Source organism: Suricata suricatta, chromosome 4 (genome assembly GCF_006229205.1).
Source record: "Suricata suricatta isolate VVHF042 chromosome 4, meerkat_22Aug2017_6uvM2_HiC, whole genome shotgun sequence".
NCBI lineage: Eukaryota > Metazoa > Chordata > Mammalia > Carnivora > Herpestidae > Suricata > Suricata suricatta.
The window spans coordinates 60,749,907-60,771,537 of record NC_043703.1 but is presented as its reverse complement, the minus strand read 5'-3'; the positions used below and the strand labels follow the sequence as shown (position 1 = coordinate 60,771,537).

The 21,631-nt window shown below is 45.6% G+C and overlaps 1 long non-coding RNA gene across 1 annotated transcript; it reads right to left on the bottom strand.

Annotated features, from left to right (window-relative positions):
- Nucleotides 1-19,039: 19,039 nt before the first annotated feature.
- LOC115288986 lies at nucleotides 19,040-20,375 on the bottom strand. Its single transcript, XR_003907311.1, has 2 exons — nucleotides 19,940-20,375; nucleotides 19,040-19,385 (listed from the first exon to the last, which is right to left on the bottom strand). It is a non-coding gene; the product is annotated as an uncharacterized LOC115288986 (long non-coding RNA).
- Nucleotides 20,376-21,631: the final 1,256 nt, after the last annotated feature.

The following is a 21,631-nucleotide window of genomic DNA, read 5'->3' as shown; positions in this document are numbered from 1 at the left end:
TGGCACCTCGAGAATGGTAAGGAGATGAAGTAAGCCGCTTTCATTTTCAGCAATTTTGTGTGTGTCCTTGAACGGCTCTGCTGGCCTGTTCAGAGGCCGAGCAGCACTTACAGACAATCGGGAGGAGGAAAGACGCCCAACACTGACGTGGATGCAAGCGTTTTATTCCCGAACAGTCTTCCCTGGGCTGCTGCTACCTAGCAGTCATCGCTTACACTTGGGCTTGGCTCCCAGAGCAGAGATGCCCGCAAGGCAGACTCCACCTAGACTCCACTGTCTTCCCCCCTCCCCTCCCCTCCAGCCCCACCTCCGAAGGTGCCTGTGAGAGCTCTTTTGTACTAAAGTACAGTTATGATGAGGTGTGGTCGCCTAGACACTGCCCTCTCTATATTTTGACAGTATGACTTCCTGTGATATTACCGAATATCTCCTGTCGTCTCAGTAACAAAGGCTGATACCTGGGTGTTTTTTTTTTTTTAAACTCCTCTCAACAATAGACTTGACATTTAATGCATCATCAAAAAGTTTCTGAGGTTTTGGGGCTAAAACTTTGAACGTTTTACTTCCTGTCCCGGCTGCAGCCCAGGTACCTGAGCAGCCCAGAGGCCCTGAGGTGGGGCTGCTGCTGAGCCACCGGCTTCCCAGATGGTCCCCCAGGTGTCACAGCTGGCCACAGTCCCATCCTGCCCCCTGAACCCTCGCTGAGAAACATGCTCCAGACCAGAAACCGAAAGAGCCACTAGTTTCTGTCCTTTAGTTCCAGGGTCCTGTAGCAAGTCACTTCATGTCTCTGCTACTCAGATCGGTAGAACTGTGCAGTTGTGCAAAGTGATCTCCAGGGAACAGTCTGGCCTCCAATTCTCTGGGGTCTGGAAACTTGAACTGCCCTTAGGGCAATAGGGTGGTCTGCAGCAATACCACACATTTTTCCTAGACGTAGGAAGATACCTCCCCCCAGAACCATCCCCCACGGCCTGGCACCATGGGAATTTGCTGGACCAGCTCTGTAAAAGCTGGGGTTTGTACCCAGCAAGGCAGAAGAGCATTTGTCATTTAGGCAACTCCTCATTTCCTCCACAGGATTTACAGCGCACAGGCTCTTGGTCAGATCCAGTGTGAGGCTCAGCGATACCGAGGATGAAGACAGCAAAGCCCATGTCCTCTGGGATGGCCTGTGACCCAGCAACCGCCCACAGGGTAGTTCCAGGAAGGGGCTGAAGGGCACAGAAAGGGAGGCTTGAATGATCCTGAGGGACTGAAGAGAGAGGCGCAGGGAGGAAGGCTTCTCAGAGGAACTAACGCTTGAGCTGACTCAAGCTTTCAACAGTGCTCAAGCCGCTGCACATTCCAGGCAAAGGCTGGGGGGTGATGCCATACTGATCAGCTGGGCTAGGGCACGGCGTTCATGGGCACCAGGCTGAGGCTTCGACAACGGCTGAGGCGTGTGGCTCTTTCTTGTTTCAGGTTTTTAAGCAGGGGAGCACAGGAAGACGGTGTAGGTGGAGGGTCGGGGCACTGGCTTTAGGGGCCAGCCAGACCTGACATTGGATCACCGCCGTTACTAACGGTGTGACCTCTGGGGAAATGTCGAGTGCTGAGCACAGTGCCTGGCATTCGAATATAGGAGAGAGGGAAGATCTTGTTTTGGGCTTTCAGAATTCTTACTCTGGCACTTTCTGGTAGATGGATGGCAGGGAGTATGACAGGTGGCAGGGACTGATCCAATGCCCACACATGCACACTGCCCGGTAGTGGGGTACACTGCATACTACAGAGAAGATGTGATTTAATTTGAAGGTGAAAGTGGAGAGGAGTCAGGAATGGGTTCACAGAGGAGGCGACTTCAGAAATGGGTCTTGTTGGAGGAAATGATGAGAGCTGGAACTGTAGAAGTTCAAGGTGTATAGGAGCAATGACGACAATCCATACCCCCTGGGTCCACACTCAGAAGGCATACGTGACATGAGCACTCTGTCAGAGGGGGCCAGGGCTGTCATGAAGAGCTGGGCCAGACTCCGCGTCCGTGAAGGCCATGCTGAGGAATGTGGCATGCACTCAGTAGGTAGCAAGGAGCTACTTCTTTATTAGAATGATGCATTTCCTGTCCACTGATTCACAGAAGATTTTCAGGAAAGGAGGGAGGTGGCTGTTGAAGTCTCCCCACCACCCCCAGGTCTCCTGTGTTCAAGGGAAATGACCCGAATCTCTTCATGCTCCATCATAACCGAGGCGGAGGGTCCTCTCTCCCCCACGCACACTACTTAATAAGAACATCGGACTTGGCTCTGTCTGAGGTGCTTTGACTGCCTTAACTCATTTGATCCTCAAAATAAGAGGGATGTTATTATTTTCTCACTTTATGGGTGAGGAAATGAGACACCAAGCCATAAGGAACTTAGCCAACGTCATCCAACTAATGATGGGCCAACGGGCAGTCCAGCACAAAAGCGTGTGGAAAAAGGACCAGAGGTTTCTCTGCTAATGCAGGAAAGGATCTTGGCACACAGTGGCCAGTGTGCCCCAAAGGGAAGGCAATTTGCCATATGAGGACTCCTGGGGACAGGGTGGTCAGAGGAAAGGTGGCTCTCACTACACTGAGTGGGCATAAAGACATAAAAACCCCTCTCTCCATCCCCTGCACAGACGAAGGTCTAGAGCATGAGGGACTAAACATCAGGCCTTCCAGAGAGAGAGCACAGCAGCCTAGAAAGGGTGACCCTGCCCAAATGAAGAGATTCCTTCCTAGGGGGGTGGAGGGGAGGGCGCCTTTGAGCATGGAGGTGAGAAAAGACAGGGCCAGCCTAGAACACTGGATCAGTCAATCTCTTCTCTCCCCTCCAAGAAAGACACACTCTGGTGCCACTTTAGGAACTGATGCTGGGGGCAGGCACCTGAGCACTCGGAAGCCACCCCTTTCCTCCCGGGTGGACCCATGTCTTCCTCCTCCACCTTCTGGCCTCAGCCCTGTGACTGCTCTTAAGCTATCAGTGCTGCGTGGACTGCGCCAACCCAAAAGTTGTGCGCAAAGATGAGTGAGGCCACTTGGACAGAGCTTCTCAAGGCTACGTGAGAGATTCACAGGTGAGAAAGACATCTGCTCAAATTCAGGGAGGCCTTCATTTGGAAAGGGAGGGGCCTGAAATGAAGACCAAATTCCAGGGGAGTCTGGAGGTGAAGAAGGAAAAAAAGAGGATCAAACAGTGATTTGGTGACAGCCATTCACAGTCTGTGTCAGACCCTCCATGTCCATTGACCTGCTTATCACCTCCATTCTACAGACGAGGAGCAGACACTAAGAACCATTTTCCCAGTCACTGGAATGGCCAACGAGGAGCGGACAGGCTCCAAAGCCCATTCCTGCACCTGCCACCCTACCATGTGAAAGGCCCTTTTCCCAGCACACACTCATTTTCTCCCCAACAATAGGGTGCAGGGATGTCAGCCCCTCTGCTTCCTGATCTGTGCAGATCAGAAACAACCCAGAAAGTATGTGCCAGAGACAGGAGTGCTTAGCTACAGCCCCCTCCCCATGCTTTCTCCCCCTCCCCTTCTCCATCACGACCACTGGGCATCTGACCAGGGGCAGCCCTCCCCACAAGCCTTCTTACTTTCAAGGGACCAGGAACTGTTCAAGGACCTGGAACATGAGGACTGGGAAAGAAGCAGCAACCTCTCTCCTTTGTTTCCAACTGCCTGGGCCTCTGGCAAATCCAACTTCTTCTGACGGTGGTAGGCAGACCTCCCCTCTACCTAAGAAGCCCTTAGGATATTAGCTGTGGCAGCAAGGTACACCCCAGGAGGAAGCCAGACACATTATGTTGAAAACCCAACTCTGTATAGGAGACCAACTTCCCCGAGGTCCCTGGGGGAGTCATTAAATGTCTATATCTTCATTTTCTCCAAGGTAGAAAAGGGGTAATAATTCTGACCTACCTCACCAGAGTGCTGTAAGTAGGAATAACTAATTAACGCTAGCGAAGCACTTTAAAAGTAAAAAGCACTTTGCAATAATTAACATGGTTTCTGCTTTCATCTCCTGCAGCCTCATAAATAGAAGCGCGGTCCCAGATAGCTGCAGACGGCACGAAGCATGCCCAGGCAGCGGCTTTCCCCAGGAAGTACAAGGGCGGATCTGTCAGGGCCATCAAAGTTGTCCCGGGGCTCCCAGCCACTGGAGACTGTTCCAAGCTGACAATTCGAGACCCATTTGCATCCACTTAGCTTTCTAGAGACCGAGGCCTTTTTCAGTTTCAGCAAACAGCCATGAATGTGAAGCTCCGAGCGGGCAACAGGGGGCAAAAAGGATCGGACAGTCTCTGGGGCTGCTGCTGACTTGTCTTGAAAAATCAAAAATGAACTTTTTTCTTCAAAGGCTTTGCTTTTTTCATCATCATTATAAAGACAGTCAAGTCCTTGAGGTCTGCAGATGCAGCGAAAGCATACAAAATGGGTTTCTGGGAAATACATACACACACGCACACACAACAGCACCCTAACACTTCTTGTGAGCAACAGGCAACAGAGGCGTCTGGGTCTGGAGTACAACTTTCACCCCTATTGGGCAAATTTGGCCAAATAGTGTGTTTGCCCTCCCCCAAAGGCACCCCCTTTATGAGGATGTTCCTATCTGGTAAGGAGCCTTACAGAAGGTAGAAGTGTCTTTATGCAAAGGGCTGGCCCCCGGAGGACTGGACCCCCTCTGTCAGCTGTCGCTGTGACAAGATTTCATCAGTGCACCCCAGAGCTTGCTACAGATGGGGCTGCATGGTACTAACATGGCCTATTGGTCGTATGGTCCAAGGGTTTCTGTGGGCTGGGCTGGGAATCTTTTCTTAGGAAAAGAAGTTCTGACTTCCAAGTAGCTGCCTTGGGGTCTGGAATGCAAGCCCTTTGTAAGAAGGAAACGGCCCTGAAATATTAGACACCGTTCTCCCATTATTTCAGAGCTGAAGAATGTGGTTATCTTGAATTTCCTCTGGATAGACGCTGTTCCTTTTCTCTTGCTCCCCTGCTTCCTCTTTTCCTTCCTCCACACCATTTTATTAGCTGATAAACCATTGGTGGGTTGCACGGAGGTCCCAGAAGGAACTTAGGGATAAAGCTTTACCAGAAAGGGGCTGAGGGCAGATGACAGACACCATAGTCCTGACTCAGGCACTGTGTGGAAACAGGGAAGAGCAAGACTACGCCTCAGGGCAGCCTGGTGTGTAAGCTCCCCAAGTCAAGGGCTGGAGGAAGGAGACAGAGAAAACCTTGAGGGCCCCTGCTGATAAGAAAGTGCTAAGCAGTCTTTGGGAAGCCAGACTGTTGCAAAGACAGAGGCTGAAAAGGACAATGACTTAGTCCAACAGCAGACAAGGTGAGTGGACAATAAAATACCTGATAGTTTGGGTTGGCTCTAGTGAGAGGAGAAAGTAGCATATACCAACAGCTAAAAAAATTGGTCTGATAGTAAAGATGAAAAGGCCACCCTCCCTTCTACAAGAGAGGAGGAATTCCTTCCAAGAGCCATGTGATGTTCCTCAATACTCCCCCCACCCCCATGCTGGTCCTAAGGAAGGGTTCCCAGGCAGCACTCTGGGGGAAAAGTGGCCTTCAGGAATGACACTCTCAAGTCTGGGCTCGCCAGCCACATCCTGGAGCTCCCTGTAGGGACCCCTCACGAAGCAATCCTTCATGTGTGGCAGAGGCCAGAATGGAGAGTCAGCAGAAACGCCTATCTTGCACCCTGATTAGCTGTGTGCAGGGGTGAGGTTGGAAGCCACCCCACAGTCTCAACAGCATCGGTGCCGGCCAGCCCATAGGCACGTGGCCATGGACAACAGGCCAGACTGCCCCTGGGAACATGGGCTAAAGATCAGCTCTCTTGGGCAGCCTTCAGAGGCAGAAGTCAAGTTCTCTTCTTCTAAAGAACACTGTAAGATTAAAACAACAAAATGTATAAGTGAATGTGTATGAAACCTTATTATAGGCTTTGCATTAGTTCATTCTTACAGTCTTGCGTGGGATGGGCTTCCTGGGGGTGTGACCCGTGCTGCCACAAAGGACTCACACCAAAGGTCCCCATGCCTGGTTTAATGCTCTGCCATCACGTCTGGGTATTCTTAGTCATTTCTGAACAAATAGCTCCACATCTGCATTTTGCACTGGAGCCCCCAAACTATGTAGCTAGTCTCCATCTGGTAAGGTAAACACACACACAGGTATTACCAATGTGCCCATTTTACAGATGAGAAGACCGAGGGTTAAGCAGGTTAAATGGTTCTACTAACGTCACAGTAAGCAGCTAACAGCAGCCCCCCAGGCATTCTACCTCCCAAACCAGTGTTTACTCTGCTTTCTCAACGCAATGTGCACATGGTCCAGTTCCTGCCCAGCCCACAATGACAACCTCCCATTACTGCCCCCCACCTCCCATGCTGACCTCTCAGCCCTGTTTATACCACTTACAATCACCAGGCCCAGGCCGGGCCCACTGGACTATCTCTCCCAAGAATCTGGGAGGAATTGGCAACCAAAGGGGCAGCAGATGGAGGCCAAATCGGGAAATCAGAGCAATAGTTGGAACAGAGGATTGGCAGGCCCAGGCACGAAACAACGTGCGCCTTCCACTCTCTCCTCTCCACACCCCGAGAGTGCAAATCCCCAGGGAGACACAGGCTAGAGCAGCAAGGGCTCAGGTGTTACCTCGACGCCGAGAGAGAATCATCCAGGAACCTTAGGAAAAACGGCTTCGTGTGACCTTACCAGTGGCTGGGAACCTACCAGGCCTGCCAGTCACAGCAGTGACACAGGGACGGCAAGCAGTGGCTGGAAACACTTCTCGCCCGTGCCGCCACTATTGCTTCATACAGAAGAACACATACAGCAGTTACACGCGAGGTACTGTTCTGAGTGTTTTACAGAGCGCAGCTCATTTAATCCCCCCAACATCCTACGAGAAGGGGATCAGTATCATCGCTTCCATTTCACAGGTGAAGAGAGATTCTCTAACCTGCCCAAAGTCGCAAAGCTAGCAGTAGTTGAGGCAGGATTTGAACCACAGGGGCTGGCTATAGAGTCTAGGTTCTGAACCCTCTTCCAAGCTGCCTCTCAGAAGGGTTGTTCTGGCCAGTCTGAGAGAAACAAGGCAACATGCAATCTCCATTTTTAAGTTTCATTTTACCTTCTCAAGATGCGGTCTTGCAAACGTCTTGACTCACTGGAACCAGTGAGGCCTTTGAGCGGTCGTGATGCATGTTACGAAGACTACATACAACAGAGTGAATCAATACTCAGTCTCCCAGTCCCCACTCCACGTGAGTTTTCTCTGTCTGTCTGTCTCTCTCTGTCATACACACACACACACACACACACACACACACACACGCACACACACACACACGCACCTGCCCCCAGTGGCTTTGCTGCCCACTTTCCAAGCACACAATATGTTAGAAGGAAACGAAAATCTACTGCAAGTTGGCAAGCGGACAGTATTAAGAAAGCCCTCCCATGATCTGGCAGTAAAGGAGACAGAAATGCCCTAAGAGCAATCAGAATCCTTACAAAGAAGGGCAGCAGGGCTTTATGTACGAACATCAAACAGTCCTAAACATTTTGACCCTCCATCCCAACTTCTTCCACAAACAAATACCCTTTTCTCAGCGTGTGAGCCATTTTTGGTGAAGTTATTTATGGTTTGCACATAAAGGCGCCCTGCCTCCAGGAGCCATTGAGATATTTTGATGTATCCGGTATACTATGTTTAAGAAGTTAAGATGACAGAGGGGTAGGTAATATATTTTTTGAAGACAACTAAAATGGTTACTTTTTAAAATTTACTTGTTTATTTTGAGAGAGAGAAAGAGAGTGTGCATGAGCAGGGGAGGGGCAGAGAGAGAGGAGACAGAGAACCCCAGGAAGGCTCCACAATGTCAGCGCAGAGCCCGATGCGGGGCTTGAGCTCACAAACCATGAGATCATGACCTGAGCCAAAATCAAGAGTCTTTGACACAACTGACTGAGCCATCCAAGCATCCCACATTTTTTTTTCCTTGATAGCTTAAATAGGTAACCAAGGACCAGACATTTTTATTTCTTTATCAGTTTGTTAGTTGGCTAGTCTGAGAGGAGGTGCTGGCACTGTGTGGTGACATTTTTTTTTTATTTCATTGCCCTTTAAAAGGTCATGTGCTCTATGGTTCCCCATGGTCCCCACCATTCCTTTTTCCAACTAAATTTTTATTAGGAGATAATTGTAGGTTCACACGCAATTGTATGAAATAAAGCAGAGAGATCCCACGTTCCTTTTCCCCAGTCTCCCCCATGGTGACGTCCTGCCGAGCTCTCGTGCCACGGCACTGCCAGCATGCTGACGTTGGTGCGGTCAAGGTACTGACAGTTCCGTCACCACCAGTGCCCCTCATAAACACCACCCCACCCTGACCTTTTGGTAAAGTCTGTTCTCCATTCCTAGAATTTTGTCATTAGTCCTGGTCCATGGTCGGAACGAACCACAGTTACTGAAGGACATTTCCGCCACTCTTTTTTTCATTATACATAGCCTGTCTTCCTCGGTTATGTACTGCCTCACCCAATGGGCATTTGAACCTCTGACCCCTGGGGGAGAATGTCCCCTGAGATCTTGAAAACTCAGACATCCAGAATGACTAACCTCCTCTCAGCTCTGTCTATCCAGTCTGTGGACTGTACGTGTCCTTGGTTTCGATGCCAGAAAGGAAAAGTCCTCCAACACAGAGCAGCCTCTCATCCCTTACTACTCGCCCGTGTGCGCACAAGAAATGCAACATTGGAATCAGTATATTCCGAATGCATTCCGTAAAACTGAAAGACAAATATGGAATTCCTTAGAGATCACTCCTGCTTTGTGTTTTTGCCTTCTGGTAGCTCATCTGGTGAGCATAGATATGAAGGGTTAAGGGCACCTGGTGGCTGAGGTGGTCAAACATCCAACTCTTGATTTCAGCTCAGGTTATGACCTCATGTTGGGGGGATGGAGCCCCACCTTGGGCTCTGTGCTGGCGGTACAGAGCCTGCTTGGGGTTCTCTCCTCTCTCTCTCTCTCTCTCTCTCTCTCTCTCTCTCTGCCCCTCCACCATGTATGCGCGCATGCTCTCTCTCTCAAAATAAATAAGCATTAAAAAATTTTTTAAAGAAGGGTGAAATCCATTCAGAACTCTCAAGTACCTCATCTTGCACACACACACACACACACACCCCCACTGAGCCCTTTTAGAATGTTCCTGTGCTTAAGTACTCTTTCTCCATTAATTTCCACTTTTTCTATCCAGCTAACTTCTGTAACATATCCTCACTGTTTTTAAATATTTCATTCTTGTATGGTAAAAATTCTACTAGCTCTAAAATACTTAACAACTCAAAGTGTCTCTTTTATAGACTTTATTCAATAAATATTTTTGGGCACCAATTCTATGTCATGACTATATTTAATGATTATATATGCCCTTTTCTCATAAAATAAATTATTTAAGCCACTAACAGAGTTGTCATTAGGGTCCTCCAGAAATGCTGGGTCCTCCCCCAGCATCTCATTCATAGCAAAAGCTTTAAGATGTTCCTAATTGAATTGACTTGCTAGATGTCTTTCAGAAATTGGATGTGTGTGGTTTGGATCAGTCTACCCATCTCTTAGCAGGGATAACCTTCTCTTTCTTCCATGATATACTTTCCTTTTATTCTTTACCCTTCTTTCCTTACATTCTGAGCCCTGGACTACTGCCAATCCCTCCCTATGAACAGCTCCCAGCACTGTTGCTCACCCGTCACTCCCTGACTCTTGCTTAGGACTTTCTATGCACCGAGCACTGGGAATCACAGCAAGCACAGCCATTTCACGTGCCCCCAGAACGTAAGTACGGTGAGTATGACGTAAGGTGAGCATGACTTCTTCTGTTACAGGTGAGGCATCGGACACGGCATGGCTTTCTCAGTCTCTTTGAGTTCGTAAGTAACAGAACAGGAGTCAAACTTAGGCCTGTCTGATGTCAAAGCCCATTCTCTCAGGACTTGGCCAGACCACTTTCCAGGCCCTGAAGCCCCAGAGAAGGATTTCATTCGACTCATGGATAAGATAAATTCTTACCACTGATTTTCCTAGAAGAGAAGAACCCAGTTCAGCTGCATCCTCTCTCCATCCACTAGGTTTCACTTCCTTAATGCTGCAGATCAGCTTCCTAGGAAACAGACTTCAGATGGAGACATAGGTCCAGGGAGGTTCATGAGGAATGCTTGGTGGATCTAGACCTGTTGGAAAGTAAAGGAGGTAGGACTGTGTAAAGGGAGACATTGAACTTCAGTGTCCTCAGAATCCAAGCCTCAGCTTACCCATGGGGAGGTCAGAACTGTCCCAAATTAAGTCAAGGGGGCCCTGCCCACAATGATTACTCATGGGGTGCAGACTGTCCCAGGAAGTGGGCATGACTTTGGCCCTGACAAATCCCAGACAGGGACTCAGTGGAGAGCTGCCAGCATCACCACTCATGGTGGCAGAGGTAAGGGCAGGTGTCTGAGCAGCCACCCCAGCATCTTTACACATAACTTGTTCTCTAGCCTCCTTTCCAAGCCTACCACACCTCTTAGAAGATTTCTGGATTGGGTCTGAAGAGAAAGCCGAGCCAATATGGTGCATTCTTCTTACACTCCAGAGATGCCTGTATTATTTTTAAATGTATTCGTTCCTTTTTCCTAATGAAGGTAACAAAGTTTATCTCCATTGCCTCGGCTTACCTGCGAGCATATCAGCGGATAGTAGTTCGTCAGTGCCCTCCTCTTGAAAGAGTGTCCAAGTGTCAAGTCCAGCTGCTGGAACTCGGGTTAGCCTCTCTCAGTTTGCCTCAGTGGCCCTTTTCTCGAAACCTTTGTTTTCCATTCCAGCCCTCCACTCTATCAGCACCCAGCTCACCTGTTCTGCATATCTGGACTCTGACCAAGTGTCCTCTCTGCCCCAAACTTGCCCTGTCAGAGGCACCCCCTCACCTCCTGCTGCCCAAGTGCCCTTTCTAGATGCAAACCTACCATGTGACTACTCTTTCCAGGATACTTGTTAAATTCTTTACTCTCACATTCCAGATGCATCTGAGCTGGTCAACCTCTTTAGTTTCATTAGGCTCCTCTCCTCACCCACCACCACCAACACACACACACACACACACACACACACACACACACACACACTACACAACTGTGTGTGGTTTTTCCTCATCTATCACATTATTCCTACCTCCATGCCTTTTTGTGCACTGTTCCTTCTGCGTAGAATCCTTCCTACACCAGGTTAATTCCTTCAAGACACAATTAAGGTGTTTTCTTCTCCAGGAAGTCTTCCCTTCCCCCAGGAGGGGGGCTACAGTGCCCTCACCCTCAGCCTTACCCCACATCCTCAGAAGTTATCCGCCATCACTGGCCTGTGAGACCCGGCGTACAGGTCCGAATCTTTCCTTTCCTACGCCTGGCACAGAGTAGGAACTCAAGACAACCTTGTCAAGTTGAACAGATGAAACCCCCCCTTGGCGCCTACATCAGTTATTTCCTTCATCTCCCACAATTCTCCAACTCCTGGCTTTTCAAAAGACTGCTTTTCCTAAATATACTCATTTTCTCTATTTTTACAAGGTGATTATCAAGCATAGGTGTACTCACATTAAGCAAACTGGTATTAGGAAAAATCTGTATTGCAAAAGAAAAATTGGGGTGATTATCTGTCTTTATAAAAGGCTGCTAGCCTAGGCTTCTTTGACGAAGAAGCTCCAACTGTCTGCACAAAAAGCACACACACAACACAGTGCTGGTCTGCAAACTGACAGTGATGATTACCTCGGGGTTCTTTTACTTTCTTCTTTATGTTCACTTATATTATTTGAATTTTACATAATGACCAGGCCTTATTACTTAAGGATCGGTAGGAAAACATAAATCCATGTTCATTGTGGAAGAAACAAGGGAAAAGTAAGCTTCCAGGTGATTTTTTTTCTCTTTTAAAGAGGTAAAAAGGTAGTTACAAAAACAAACAAACAAAACACCACAAGTGTCTTAATCTCCTAGCTGACTGGCAAGAATAAATTGCACATTTGTAGGACTTTATGCCAAACACATTTTGAGTCATTCAATCTGAAAACCATTTCTTTCTCTATAATTTCTGGGGACCAAGTTTGACATCAGGACACTATTGTGACTTTAAAGGGGCAGACCATGCATGTACCGTGGAGCAAGTTCACAGCCAAGGTGCCTCAAATTCCAATCTGCACCATAAACTAACTCTTGGCAAGTCAGTTAAGTTCTCTGAGCCTCCCCTGCTTTAAGTGTAAAATGGGATAATCTCTGCACCATCCACTTCACAGGTGTCCAGTAAAAAGAAGAAAACAAGACAATATATGTACACACGCTTTAGAGAGTAAAAGGCTGAAGATACCATGTTAACAGCGTTAGAAGAATGGCGACTAATAATATTTGAATAGCAGTCATCCCCCCATCTTTGGGCGTCTCTACCCTGTTTCTCTTGAGGAACAGCCACTTCTGTGAGGATTCTCCTTCCTCTTGGGATCCCCTCCAAGGGCTGTTTTCTAACATCACCAGGACCAACTCCCAGGCACGCTTCTTTGGCCCAATGCTCCCTGAAATGCTAACCTCCAGGACAACACTGATTGTTTACAACGACAGGCAATTATCATCAGCTAAAAGGGAGTCTTGAAATCATACACTCTTCCCGAACATGTACATGTTTTCCTTTGTCCTCTTTCGTATTCTTGTTTTAGGGAAGAGTGTCTCAAAAACTTAATTTCATGAAGCATTTGCTTGCCCAATCTGGAGAATCTTGCTTTTAGTAAATTTTTGGGCAGAAAGAGCCATATAATGCATTGGCTTACATCATCTAATAGAGAAATAAAATCACTTCTGCCTACATTACAGGTGGGAGGCAAATTTTCTAATCTCCATTACTTTTCCACATGACAGGTCATCAAGTGCCTTGGTTTTAATCACATAGTCCATGAGTGAGGGTGCTCAAGCCAGAACAAAAGTCTCCACATACCAGAACTGCTTGGTTCACTAGACAGTAGTTCCTTTCTTCCCCCAGTAGCTAAAAAGAAGAGGAGAAAAGAAAAAGAAAAAGAAAAAAAAAACCTGTTGGCTAATGACTAAGGAGGCAGCATCTTTAAGATACTCTCCAGGACCTGATAGCAAGCATCCCATTAAAAGAAGACTGGATTCTCAATTTCGCTTCCTTTTCTTTCCTTTTTAAATCTCTGAGTTACATCTTCTAAGGCAACAATAGCATCTTTGTCTAGGGGGGAAATGTAGTTCATTTATCTGGTTTGATACTTATCTGGAGAGGATAGGAGTAGAGGGTAGTCAAGGTTCACTGGTATCATCCATTTCTTTCTTTTTTTTTTTAAGTTTATTTATTTATTTTGAGGGGGACGGAGACAGAGAGGGAGAGAGACAGAATCCCCAGCAGGCTCCACAGCATCAGCACAGAGCCCCATGCAGGGCTCTATCTCATGAACCATTAGATTACATCCTGAGCCAAAATCAAGAGTTTGATGCTTAATCAAGAGTTTGAAGCCACCCAGGTGCCCCAAAGCCATGAAATCAGAGGAACAGAATGATTAAGAGCTTAGGTTTTCAAGCCTGAAAATTTGGGTCCTTTTCCCAGCACTGCCACTCATGCACTGTGTGAACACAGACTAGTTACTTATCCTTTCACTGTCTCAGTGTCCTCACCTGTGGAATGGAGCTAAGGATACCTGACCCACGGCCTGGTAATGATTAAATGGGCTAGTGAATGCACAATGCAAAGCAGACAGTCAGGTGCATGTCTAAGAGATGAAAGAGGTTATTTATCAAATGTGACAATGAATTTAAACATGTTCTAGATGGGCACCTGGGTGACTCAGTTGGTTGAGTGTCCAACTCTTGATTCCAGCTGCTCAGGTCATGATCTTACCATCATGAGATCAAACCCCACATCAGACTCCCCACTGGGCATGGAGTCTGCTTAAGATTCTTTTTCTCCTTCTTTCTGTCCCCTGCCTGCACTCACGTTCTCTCAAAATTAAAAAACAACAACAACAACAACACATTAAACACATTCTAAAAACAGCCAGCACTATTGTCTTCCTTCTGAACCCCAAAACAAATTGTATAACATAAGTATTAACTTCTAACCATAAAAGTAATCCCTCTAACTAATTCAAGAGGCAGGTAAGAGCAGAGAAGGGTCCATTTGCCTGGATATTTGTGTCTGGATGCTCTGTGCTCAGGTTGGTTGTTTCTTAGGATCTGGCCCACAATCCCACTGACAGAGGAGACTCACTTCTGCTACCTTAATTTCAAAGTTGATAAACGCAATACTATGGCCCAATGAGAGTCCCTATAACTTTCTATGGAACTTTTATTTGCTTATCTGGCCCTCTGCTTTAGGATATGTTCCCTTTTTCTCCAAACATGGGAGTCACGTCACCTAGTCTTTGTTGACCACCATACAGAACAGCCCGTACCTCATAGTGTAAGAATGTTCTGCCCTATTGGTACAAGTCATTAAAGTTTAAAGCACAGAATAGCATTCATGGCTCCGGCTTTGGAAGAAGATAAAGCACTGACTTCATGGCCATTTGTTTCAGAACTTACTCGCATTACAGCCCTGAAAACATTCCACTGTTTTGGCCCAACTGGCTTTTTGGAGGGAGGAGTGTGTGCTTTTATAGCAGAACCACTGTGTAAATTCTCAGGGTTAACCGAAGTACACTCTGGCTTTGGCAAGATTCCCAACAGCTGGTGCTACGGTCCCCAGATTAAGGGCCATTACTGTATCAGCCATCCTCACCATCCGTGCGGCAGTGGACCAGTTTGGAAGGAGCCACTGGAGGGCTTCTCACTTAATAGATAGCTACAAGATTAGTAACAGAGAGTCGTAACCTTTCCTGAATGCTCCAAGTACTTCTACTCATCCAGAGACCCATGAGGCAGCCGACCTCAATGTGCTGAAAAGCTGAGTGAAGGGATAATAGATTTGTTATGAGACAGAAGGTCTTGGAGCTCACAATTAACTTACTCCAAACATTCATCTTTGTTCCTAGTCCAAAATTCATTCACATAATTCAGCCAACGCCAGCTTCCAAAGAATTAACAAGCAGCAGCCAGTCCCTGCTAGGTCATTCTTTGTCAGAACATAATTCTATAAGCCCCCTATTAAATTTACAAAACCCTAGGGGGAGGGACCGTATCTTCTGTGCCTTTATGTTTCAGTTCCTAGCACAAATGGCTGGCTGGCGTGCAGCAAGCTCACCACAGATATTGGGGGAGTGAGTTGAACAAGAGTAAGAACATACCCCACCCAGGGCTTGGTTTTCTGAGGAATCCCTGAGCTTTTGAGGAATGACCTTATAGCTCCAGTCATGCCATGACTAGAGATGAACATGCGGCCTCACAAACACACACCCCCTTCCCTCACCGCAGGCCTATTGTTTCCCTAAACCAGAAGTCAAGTGCTAGGATGCAGGTTGTCTGGAATGTACCTCCCTGGAATTCCCAGCATATGTTGATTCAGTGAGTAACACTTAGACACCGACTACCACTATCTATCATCAGATAATATCCCTTTCCTCCCACTAGCCAACTGGATTTTGAACCTGAAATACCCTTAGAAGGATATTTTCATTTCAGTTCCTAATCGGGCTGCAGGCTCAGCCAGGCAGGCAGGATGCGAGGGTCACCACACATTCCTCCTGGTTTTGGGTGGTAAAGTACGGGCCTCTCCTCATCAGGAGCTGGCTGCCAGCCAGCATCCATCCATCGCAACAACATCCATCTCTCTAAAGGCCTTACTCACCAGCCAACTTCCTCTTAAGCCTATTATTGTGAGGTAGTCGGCTCTCCCTTATTCCTGCGGCAGGGGTGGGGGCTAACTGGGTGGCTATTTTCTACGTGTCACAACATCGTGCTTCATTTTCTGTGTTCCAGCATCTGGCTACATGACCCAGTTTGCCACTCTCTCTTCAGAAGGGTGCTTTAAGAATTTCTTTCCTGGATGTGCTTTCTGAATACCAGTCCCCAGTTTGGGGCAGCAGGTATAGATTTCATGTCAAAAATGTTCCACTACTGAAAGGCAAGTGTCCCCTTGCTCTCCACGGACTCCTCAAATGTGGAGTAGCCAGGATGGGAAGAAAGCTAGAACTGGCACCTCTGGAGCAAGGGCCCAGGGCTGAAACCCATTTTGCTGAGGTATGGGGAGACATCCTCTTTGTTAGTTAGATTGCCAAGAATCCAAGAATGTATCCATTACTTCTTTTCAAAGACTTCATCTTCCAAATGTATTGTTGTTTTTAACCCTAATTTGAAATTTTTTTGTTGTTGTATATGCTACATCAAGAACATACTCGAGAGAACTATTTTGATAAGAATTGAATCCTCAGCTTAAAATTTTACATATCTGATCATTGGAATAACTTATCACAGAAAAGCTTCTGGTTCCTTCCATTCCAAACCTTGCTCATCTTCTATTACCTACATATTTCTGGTGCCAGGTGCCTTAGAGCCTATCCACATTGAATACCAGCTCAGTTGTGGCATTGGTTAAGTCACTACAATGGGCACTGGCAGTATTTCCAGAAACCATTCCTAAATAAAAGTGGCTAGAAATATTTAACCGTACACAGAAGTGACTGGGAACCTCCTAAGTAAACCCCTCTCACCTGAACTAAATGTTTGTCTAACTCCACCTCCCTGATCACCCAAATGCCTGCAGCCACCGATTCAACAAGTATAATGTAGAGAAGTCACACTGGAAAGAGGCAGTGGTCTTAACCAACTATAGTTCCTTTATCTTAGGTGTACAAAGTTTATAAAAACTCACGACCGTATGAATGAATGCTTTCCTAGGACTATCCCACAGCTGTGAAAGTCCAGGGTTCTAAAGCTGAGGCTTGATTATCTTTATGTGAACACACTCTGGCACCAACAAATCACAACAGATGCTTGGCATGCACAACCAGCTCCATCATCCGGCATGTACTGGCTGCACGAACTTCCCTGAACGCTTACTACTGACGTTCATCAGTGTCTGTAGTTGATAAATGCTCATAAAGGCCAGATTCTCATCCGGACTTGTTACAAGTTCTGTCTTGTCATCCTGTCCATTGGTTAAGCAGTTTGTTCTTGCCTTCCTTTAAGCCCTCATGTTCTGTATTCTTAGTCTTGTTCATTTTTTATGATATTGCAGCTTAATCTAATTGTAGCAGACATTTAAAAATATGTGTTGTGTCAGAGGGCTTTACAAAGGTAGGCTCACAGAACTACCTATCTCCAAAAGAGGACCTAAGAGTAGCTTGAAGTAAAACATGTAGATCACGCAAAGGAAGGTATTAAGCAAGACATCAATGACCCCAGCCAACCAAGTTACAGAGAGTCCTGGGAAGCATTTACCAGCCCATTTCCCACCCACAAATTGGGTCAGGAGCCAGATGTAAGAATCTATTCACTGGGCTTTTCCTGCACTGGAATGTAAGTGTATTGAGAACACTGCTTTCTTCACCTCATGTGTTCGGCGTGGTACATCATCAATGGTGAGCTGATGCACAAGCAAGAAGTGGTCCTATTTTGTTGGTGGTTAGGAGCCACTAGAAACTTTGGCAAGCATGATTCTGGCAAAGGTGAAGCAGAGGAAATCAGATCAGAGAAATTCTGAAAGAGTATTGTTTATTAAGGAAACTCATTGTAGATGCATGCTGCAGGATGTAGGGAGAGGGGGGAAGGGAAGTGCAGCTGTAAACAGGGCTGGACATCTGGGTTTTCCTTTATAAAACAAGGTATCCAGAAAGAGGGGCTAGAACCCAAAGCAGGGAAAGGAGCTGGGGAGCAAAAGGCAGGAAAGAGAGGCATCAAGACGAGGGTGACAGAGGGCTCCCATAAAGCTGGTGACTTAATGGGCCTGTATAAGGTGGGTCCCAGATCATTTCACATGAACCTCTTGGCCCCTCATAGGAAAACGCTTACCTCATGAGCCACAACACCAGCACAGTGAATGAATTTCCTGATGAAAAGGAGTTAGTTCACAAGAGACACTCTTCTACCTTCCCCTGGAAGGGGAAGTTGAGGTGGTCAGAGGTACAAGGTGATGGGAGAAAAAGCAATGCACTGCACTTACATATGGCAGTGACAGGAATGGACTGCTTGACAAGGCACTGGTGGGTCACGAGAGGCCTTCTCGCTCAGCCGAATTAATTAACACAACACAGTTTCTTTCACACTTTCCTCTAGTAACAAATCATTCATTATTGTCTTCAGGGTTTTCCAGGATTGCCATCCTCCCATTTCCACTGAGGTTTTCTACATTGGACAAAATTATTGAATGGGTTGGAACCATGTTGATGATCAGTGAGGGAAGATACAACCTAACTTCCTCCATTTTGAATTCGTAGTTTACTTGCTCTGATCTTTTCCTGCCTTTCTACTCCGAAGTTCACAATAGTCCTTCCTTAAATGGGTGCATATTTTATCTAAGGAAATATACTCCATGGTTATAACCTTTTGATTTCTTCTTAATTAACTGCATTCCCTTCCCTAATTGTCTAGGACTTTGTTGACGTTTTCTTTTTTTATGTTTTTCTATTTACTTTTGAGAGAGAGAGAGAGAGAGAGAGAGAGAGAAGGAGGGAGAGAACTCAAGAGGGGGAGGCACAGAAAGAGGGGGACAGAGAATCCAAAGTGGGCTCTCCACTGACAGCAGAGAGCCCGACATGGGGCTCAAACTCAAGAGCAGCAAGATCATGACCTGAGCCAAAGTGTGCCACAGAACGACTGAGCCACTCAGGTGCCCCAGGACTATGTTAGTTTCAATGTAACTCTCCAAGGTGCCAACTAACACGCTGTCACACACAAACTGAATATCCACAGTAAACCCTTATTCAGGTACAAGAATCAGAAAGAAGGATCCTCATTTCCTCTTAAATTAGCTCTTTCCACTTTTCTTCTTTATGCCTATTTGATTCTTTGACCTCAACACAAAGTGAACACAAATCTAGAATGAGTGAGAGAGAGAGTTTATTCTGGAAGCAAAAGACAGAGCCTTTTTCTATTTCAAAAGCTGACAGTAAATCCTGAAATGCCATTGCCATGTTGCCTGGCAACCTAGGAAATATTGCTCTGATTAAACAAAAACTATCTGGAGTAAATTCACAATGAAATGGCTGACAAGTATTATATCATTCTGCATCCCCCCATTAATACATCAGCAGCAGACACTCTGGGACAGTTCACTCCCAAGAAAACAAAAACAAATATACTGACATCACCAAGAGGTAGTCTGGGGACCAGGGAAAAAAAGTCCTGGGCAAATCTCACAACTTTTGGGGGGCTCCATTTTTTTTCATCTGCAAAAAGAACAAGTGGAATTAATAGACTTAGACATTTTATGATTCAAAAGAAACAGTAAAAATGGAGAGCAACGTACCAGTCACCCTTTTGAACTGCAGGATTTACTATACTTGGGTAGACCAGGAAAAATGATATCCATCCAGACTTAAAGAGTGAAAATCATCCATTTTACTTTAAATAAAACACACAGTGGGGATTTGTTGGTTTTCTATAGGCTGTTGATACCCTTGTTATCATAAGAAACTTCCTTAATTTAGGAAGGCAGATGCTCAGCTTATGAAGACTGCTCATCTCATTAAGACAAAAATACCTCCTAGAAATTTCTTTAAGACTATTATAGACTATTTAAGACTTGACCCTGGGGTCAAGGAGCTCTGGCAAAAATTAAAGCAACTTGTCTATGGATATCATAAATGAATCTATTATAAAGCTATTCGTAAAGAGAGGCTGCAGCTGAAAACTGTAAACTGCAGCAACAAAGCTTTGAAGAGTATAACATGGCAGTTAAAAAGCAAAGACTCTGGGTTCAAATCCCAGTCCTGTCACTTACTGTTTGGGCTGCTATTTAAACTCTCCACATCTCAGTTTATCCATCCATATGCAGTTATAAAGGTAATGTGCATCCCTCTTACGGTTATTGTAGGAATAAAATGAGTTACTAGATGAGTTACCAATGTCCTTAGAAAAGTGGCTGGCACGTGTTTAGCTGGCATTGTTCTTGATGGCTGAGCCCGTAAATTGTTCATAGGAGTGCAAGAGTCAGATGGACATGGATTCAAAGCCCAAAACCACTGAGTATCAGAAATGGTCCTTTGAGTAAGCTTCTTAACCTCTCCAAGCATCAATTGCTTCCTTTACAAAATGGGAATAATCATAACCCACTTCTTGGGGCTTTTGTGAGGATTCTGTGACTTCATGCTTGTGACAGGCACAGCATAATGTAGCTACCATGAATCACTACGGTCCAGGATTCATCAAGAAATTTCTCTGCAATTTCTTGTTTTTTGCATGTCATAAAAAATAACAATGTACAGTAGTCCTCTCTTATCTGTGGTTTAACTTGCTGCCCTTGCAGTTCCCCACAGTCAACTGCAGTCAAAACTATTACCTGAATCTATGTCACAATGCCTACACTGATCACCCCACTTCATCTCATCACAAGGGCACTTTATCATCCCTCATCAACACAAGAAGGATGAGTACAGTACAGTAAGATATTGTGAAAGAGACCACATATTCACATAGCTTTTATTAAGTATATTATTATAACTGTTCTATTTAATTATTAGTTATTGCTATTAATCTCTTACTCTGCCTAATTTATAAATGTGACTTTATCATAGGTATGTACATATAGGAAGAAACATAGTATATATAGGGTTTTGTCCTACCCATCATTTAATGGATCCACTGTGCATCTTTGAACATATCCCCAATGGATAATGTGGAACTAATGTATGCTAAGACAATTCAATGAGGAAAAAAATCTCAACAACTGGACGGTGAGAAAATTGAGTATCTACATGTAAAAAAAAAGAAGAAGGTGGACCCCTTTCTTACAGCATACAATACAGAAATTAACTTGAAATGGATTAAAGACCTGAATATAAGAGAAAATTATTAAACTCTTAGAAAAACAAAGGTATAAATCTTCATGACCTTGGATTAGGCAATGGTTTCTCAGTTATGACACCAAAAGCACAAGCAACAGCAATAAAAAAATAGATAAAAGAGATAAATTGGATATCATGAAAGTCAACAACTTGTGCCCTTGAGCTGACACCATCAAGAAGGTGAAAAAACAACCCACAGATGGAAGAAAATAACTGCAACTCATATATCTGATAAGGAATTTGTATCCAAAATACATAAAGAACTTCCAGAATTCAATAATAAAAAGACAAATACAAATAACCCAATTAATAAAAGAGCAAAGAACCTAAAGAAACATTTCTCCAGAGGAAATATACAAAAGGTCAATGAGCACATGATGAGATGCTCAACATCACTAGTCATCGGGGAAATGCAAATTAAAACCACAATAAGATATCATTTTACACCTGCTAGGATTAATAATACAATCCAAAAGGCAGAAGTAACAAGAGTTGGTGAGGATGTAGAGAAATCAGAGATGTTATTTACACCACTAGTGAGGATATAAAATGCCGCAGCCACTTTTGAAAAACATCTGGCAGTTCCTCAAAGGGTTAATAGAGTTACCATATGTCCTAGGAATTCTACT